The following is a 6,304-nucleotide window of genomic DNA, read 5'->3' on the forward strand; positions in this document are numbered from 1 at the left end:
TGTGACCAAAATTTATCCTTAGGACTTTTTACGAGACCCCAAAAGGTATTAACCCATAAGTTTATTATACTTCAAAGAAACTATATTAATGTATACTTCCACCGTTTTTTATTAAAAGTTGTTTTGGGAAAATATTTTGTACAACAATGTAAGTCATTTTATTATATCAGTAAATCATTAATGTTATTTTTCCTATTATACCCTTAAATATTTATTATTCTCTCTCTTTTTAATTATGTCAATTTGTTTTTCCAATACCATTAATGAAAGATAATTTTGTAAAATTCTTCATAATTTCTCTTTTTATACCATAAATATTATATTTCTTAATACGTGTGAAAAGTCAAAAACGACTTATAATAAAAAACAGAGGGAGTATATCTTATAACTAAATATGTAACTAATTTTGAAAAATAGTAGATTTAATTCTCAATAAAACTTATTTTAATTAATTTTCATTTTTATTTTTGAGATTATTGTTTTTAGATACTCTTGTTCTATAATAAAAAATTCGTCAACAACAGGGTTCGAACCTACGCGGGCGAAGCCCAATAGATTTCAAGTCTATCTCCTTAACCACTCGGACATATTGACTACATGTTTGTCCAAATTCTATAAAGTTTGTTCCTCTAATTTGCAAGTTTAATTAAATTTAAAAATTAATTTTGTTAAAAAATCATACTTATTTTTCAAATGGAGAAAAAAAATGTGTCCTCTCTTTTCTAGCTTTATTTGTTTTAGGTTAATAACTTAATAAGGATCACAATAATACCTTAAATTTACAAGCTAAACCATATTTTTTTCATTTTTTTCATTTTCCTTAATCATTATTAAATACGTCTCATTGGCATCCAAGTAAGTATTGAGTGACATTGACACTTCAGTGAGTGATTTAGTGACGAACAAATTGGTCACTATAAGATATATTTTGGAATTTAAATATTAAATTCAAATTATGCGTCATAAAATATATAGATAGTTTGAAATTTCTCATTATCATATAATATTTATTAAACAAAATGAAATGGCAACTACCATTATGTCCATCTAGAAGTTAAACCCATTAACCACTTCTCCCACCTCCATACACAAAATCATGTTGTTTGAGATTTAAAAGTGGGGTGTTTTATATTATGTATAGGTTAGAAACTCATTTCAATTCTCTCTCTATCCATAAACAAAAAATGGAACATTTATCTATTATCATATATGAAGATTTCGCCTTCCCTTTTCAAACAAGTCCAAAATAACCAATGATTAGCTTCACAAACTAAATTGGAAACAACATTAAAATGGAAAAATAAACCAATTAAGTATTCTGGTCTCCCATCGCAGACATCCTTCAAAGCAATATAACCACGGCGATATGTTGCCACAATACCTCACAAAAAACTTATTTTTCTTTAAATTTGGCTACGTATTGTTTCCCATCGTAAAGGGGTCTGAAATCTGACACTAATAACTTGACATTGGTTTCTCTAGTTCGTGTTATGGAAATATTCAAGCAACAAGAGAAATGACGTGAGCATCGGCGACACAGAAAAACTAATAATAAACTATTTTCTTTGACAAATTTTGATTTGTAGGGATGATTTTGAGTATCTGAGTTTTATATTTCTAAATTATGGGTTTGGGTTAATGAATTCGATTTATTTAATCATTTTTTATGGGGGCATACACAAGGGTTTCTATGATAACAAAATAAAATTACATAATTGTCACATAGACACATTATTGGATGTGACCGACTATTTATACCATAAGCAAAAATGTCATACATTTTAAATAATTGAGGAACTTAAATGATCCTTCATAAAATTATGTGACCAAAATTTATCCTTAGGACTTTTTACGAGACCCCAAAAGGTATTAACCCATAAGTTTATTATACTTCAAAGAAACTATATTAATGTATACTTCCACCGTTTTTTATTAAAAGTTGTTTTGGGAAAATATTTTGTACAACAATGTAAGTCATTTTATTATATCAGTAAATCATTAATGTTATTTTTCCTATTATACCCTTAAATATTTATTATTCTCTCTCTTTTTAATTATGTCAATTTGTTTTTCCAATACCATTAATGAAAGATAATTTTGTAAAATTCTTCATAATTTCTCTTTTTTATACCATAAATATTATATTTCTTAATACGTGTGAAAAGTCAAAAACGACTTATAATAAAAAACAGAGGGAGTATATCTTATAACTAAATATGTAACTAATTTTGAAAAATAGTAGATTTAATTCTCAATAAAACTTATTTTAATTAATTTTCATTTTTATTTTTGAGATTATTGTTTTTAGATACTCTTGTTCTATAATAAAAAATTCGTCAACAACAGGGTTCGAACCTACGCGGGCGAAGCCCAATAGATTTCAAGTCTATCTCCTTAACCACTCGGACATATTGACTACATGTTTGTCCAAATTCTATAAAGTTTGTTCCTCTAATTTGCAAGTTTAATTAAATTTAAAAATTAATTTTGTTAAAAAATCATACTTATTTTTCAAATGGAGAAAAAAAATGTGTCCTCTCTTTTCTAGCTTTATTTGTTTTAGGTTAATAACTTAATAAGGATCACAATAATACCTTAAATTTACAAGCTAAACCATATTTTTTTTCATTTTTTTCATTTTCCTTAATCATTATTAAATACGTCTCATTGGCATCCAAGTAAGTATTGAGTGACATTGACACTTCAGTGAGTGATTTAGTGACGAACAAATTGGTCACTATAAGATATATTTTGGAATTTAAATATTAAATTCAAATTATGCGTCATAAAATATATAGATAGTTTGAAATTTCTCATTATCATATAATATTTATTAAACAAAATGAAATGGCAACTACCATTATGTCCATCTAGAAGTTAAACCCATTAACCACTTCTCCCACCTCCATACACAAAATCATGTTGTTTGAGATTTAAAAGTGGGGTGTTTTATATTATGTATAGGTTAGAAACTCATTTCAATTCTCTCTCTATCCATAAACAAAAAATGGAACATTTATCTATTATCATATATGAAGATTTCGCCTTCCCTTTTCAAACAAGTCCAAAATAACCAATGATTAGCTTCACAAACTAAATTGGAAACAACATTAAAATGGAAAAATAAACCAATTAAGTATTCTGGTCTCCCATCGCAGACATCCTTCAAAGCAATATAACCACGGCGATATGTTGCCACAATACCTCACAAAAAACTTATTTTTCTTTAAATTTGGCTACGTATTGTTTTCCATCGTAAAGGGGTCTGAAATCTGACACTAATAACTTGACATTGGTTTCTCTAGTTCGTGTTATGGAAATATTCAAGCAACAAGAGAAATGACGTGAGCATCGGCGACACAGAAAAACTAATAATAAACTATTTTCTTTGACAAATTTTGATTTGTAGGGATGATTTTGAGTATCTGAGTTTTATATTTCTAAATTATGGGTTTGGGTTAATGAATTCGATTTATTTAATCATTTTTTATGGGGGCATACACAAGGGTTTCTATGATAACAAAATAAAATTACATAATTGTCACATAGACACATTATTGGATGTGACCGACTATTTATACCATAAGCAAAAATGTCATACATTTTAAATAATTGAGGAACTTAAATGATCCTTCATAAAATTATGTGACCAAAATTTATCCTTAGGACTTTTTACGAGACCCCAAAAGGTATTAACCCATAAGTTTATTATACTTCAAAGAAACTATATTAATGTATACTTCCACCGTTTTTTATTAAAAGTTGTTTTGGGAAAATATTTTGTACAACAATGTAAGTCATTTTATTATATCAATAAATCATTAATGTTATTTTTCCTATTATACCCTTAAATATTTATTATTCTCTCTCTTTTTAATTATGTCAATTTGTTTTTCCAATACCATTAATGAAAGATAATTTTGTAAAATTCTTCATAATTTCTCTTTTTTATACCATAAATATTATATTTCTTAATACGTGTGAAAAGTCAAAAACGACTTATAATAAAAAACAGAGGGAGTATATCTTATAACTAAATATGTAACTAATTTTGAAAATAGTAGATTTAATTCTCAATAAAACTTATTTTAATTAATTTTCATTTTTATTTTTGAGATTATTGTTTTTAGATACTCTTGTTCTATAATAAAAAATTCGTCAACAACAGGGTTCAAACCTACGCGGGCGAAGCCCAATAGATTTCAAGTCTATCTCCTTAACCACTCGGACATATTGACTACATGTTTGTCCAAATTCTATAAAGTTTGTTCCTCTAATTTGCAAGTTTAATTAAATTTAAAAATTAATTTTGTTAAAAAATCATACTTATTTTTCAAATGGAGAAAAAAAATGTGTCCTCTCTTTTCTAGCTTTATTTGTTTTAGGTTAATAACTTAATAAGGATCACAATAATACCTTAAATTTACAAGCTAAACCATATTTTTTTTCATTTTTTTCATTTTCCTTAATCATTATTAAATACGTCTCATTGGCATCCAAGTAAGTATTGAGTGACATTGACACTTCAGTGAGTGATTTAGTGACGAACAAATTGGTCACTATAAGATATATTTTGGAATTTAAATATTAAATTCAAATTATGCGTCATAAAATATATAGATAGTTTGAAATTTCTCATTATCATATAATATTTATTAAACAAAATGAAATGGCAACTACCATTATGTCCATCTAGAAGTTAAACCCATTAACCACTTCTCCCACCTCCATACACAAAATCATGTTGTTTGAGATTTAAAAGTGGGGTGTTTTATATTATGTATAGGTTAGAAACTCATTTCAATTCTCTCTCTATCCATAAACAAAAAATGGAACATTTATCTATTATCATATATGAAGATTTCGCCTTCCCTTTTCAAACAAGTCCAAAATAACCAATGATTAGCTTCACAAACTAAATTGGAAACAACATTAAAATGGAAAAATAAACCAATTAAGTATTCTGGTCTCCCATCGCAGACATCCTTCAAAGCAATATAACCACGGCCATATGTTGCCACAATACCTCACAAAAAACTTATTTTTCTTTAAATTTGGCTACGTATTGTTTCCCATCGTAAAGGGGTCTGAAATCTGACACTAATAACTTGACATTGGTTTCTCTAGTTCGTGTTATGGAAATATTCAAGCAACAAGAGAAATGACGTGAGCATCGGCGACACAGAAAAACTAATAATAAACTATTTTCTTTGACAAATTTTGATTTGTAGGGATGATTTTGAGTATCTGAGTTTTATATTTCTAAATTATGGGTTTGGGTTAATGAATTCGATTTATTTAATCATTTTTTATGGGGGCATGTAACACCCCCATAATAATAAGATAATTATTTGATTTAAATTAATATTATATTTATTAATTTAGTTAAATAATTGGAATTATTGGATTATTATTATTATTATTATTTTGGAATAATAATTATTGGAAAATATATAAGTGTGAAGTAAGGAAAAAGAATCCCATTTGGTAAAAAGAGTTTTACGTGAAACAGAGAAGCGACTGAAAAGTGGAAAGTGGAGAAAGGGCAAAAGGGAAGAGCAAGAGAGCAAGGGTTGAAGAACGGAAAAGCTTGAAGCTTAAAGATTCGCCGGATTAACTCAGGTAAGGGGGGTTTATCGTCGTTTAATGGGTATTATGGGTTAGCATGTAATGGGTAGTGATAAGCCGTTGATTTGACCCTAATTGGATTATGAATGTTGAAAAATTATGATGAATAGATGATGTGAAAACTGTAATTGAATCTGTATTTGTGTGAGTTGTGATTTCCCGAATGTATAGCTTTTTACGGAATCGGAATCGGAGGTCCGGAAGTCCTCCAACGGCGGAAAATGCGGAGAATTCTGCATTCTGCTTCGTGTTAGCGCAGGAACAGCTTTCTGTCTTGCGTTAACCGGTTAACCCAGGGTGTTAACCGGTTAACACTGTTAGGAATTATGAAATATTGCTGTTTTGCTTGCGTTAACCGGTTAACCCAGGGCGTTAACCGGTTAACACTGTTGTGATTTGTGAAAATTGCTGTTCTGTTTGCGTTAACCGGTTAACCCAGGGCGTTAACCGGTTAACCCAGGGCGTTAACCGGTTAACACTGTTAAATTTGGCCAGGAAGCGTGTTTGTGCTGCGTTAACCGGTTAACCCAGGGCGTTAACCGGTTAACACTGTTGAAAAGTGGGAAAATTGGTATTTAAATGTTGTGTGCCTAATTGATGGTTGCCTATATCGGTGTGTGATATAGTAGGGATTATTTCCCGCTGTTTTGAACAGTATAGGTATTAGTAGAGTGTG

At 28.9% G+C, this 6,304-nt stretch overlaps 3 non-coding genes across 3 annotated transcripts; all 3 read right to left on the bottom strand.

Moving 5' to 3' along the window:
• Positions 1-512: 512 nt before the first annotated feature.
• TRNAS-UGA (transfer RNA serine (anticodon UGA)) lies at positions 513-594 on the bottom strand. Its single transcript has one exon. It is a non-coding gene; the product is annotated as a tRNA-Ser (tRNA).
• A 1,740-nt stretch (positions 595-2,334) lies between these two features.
• On the bottom strand, positions 2,335-2,416 carry TRNAS-UGA (transfer RNA serine (anticodon UGA)). The gene has a single exon. It is a non-coding gene; the product is annotated as a tRNA-Ser (tRNA).
• A 1,740-nt stretch (positions 2,417-4,156) lies between these two features.
• TRNAS-UGA (transfer RNA serine (anticodon UGA)) lies at positions 4,157-4,238 on the bottom strand. Its single transcript has one exon. It is a non-coding gene; the product is annotated as a tRNA-Ser (tRNA).
• Positions 4,239-6,304: the final 2,066 nt, after the last annotated feature.

This window comes from Lathyrus oleraceus, chromosome 5, assembly GCF_024323335.1.
Source record: "Lathyrus oleraceus cultivar Zhongwan6 chromosome 5, CAAS_Psat_ZW6_1.0, whole genome shotgun sequence".
NCBI classification, from domain to species: Eukaryota; Viridiplantae; Streptophyta; class Magnoliopsida; order Fabales; family Fabaceae; genus Lathyrus; species Lathyrus oleraceus.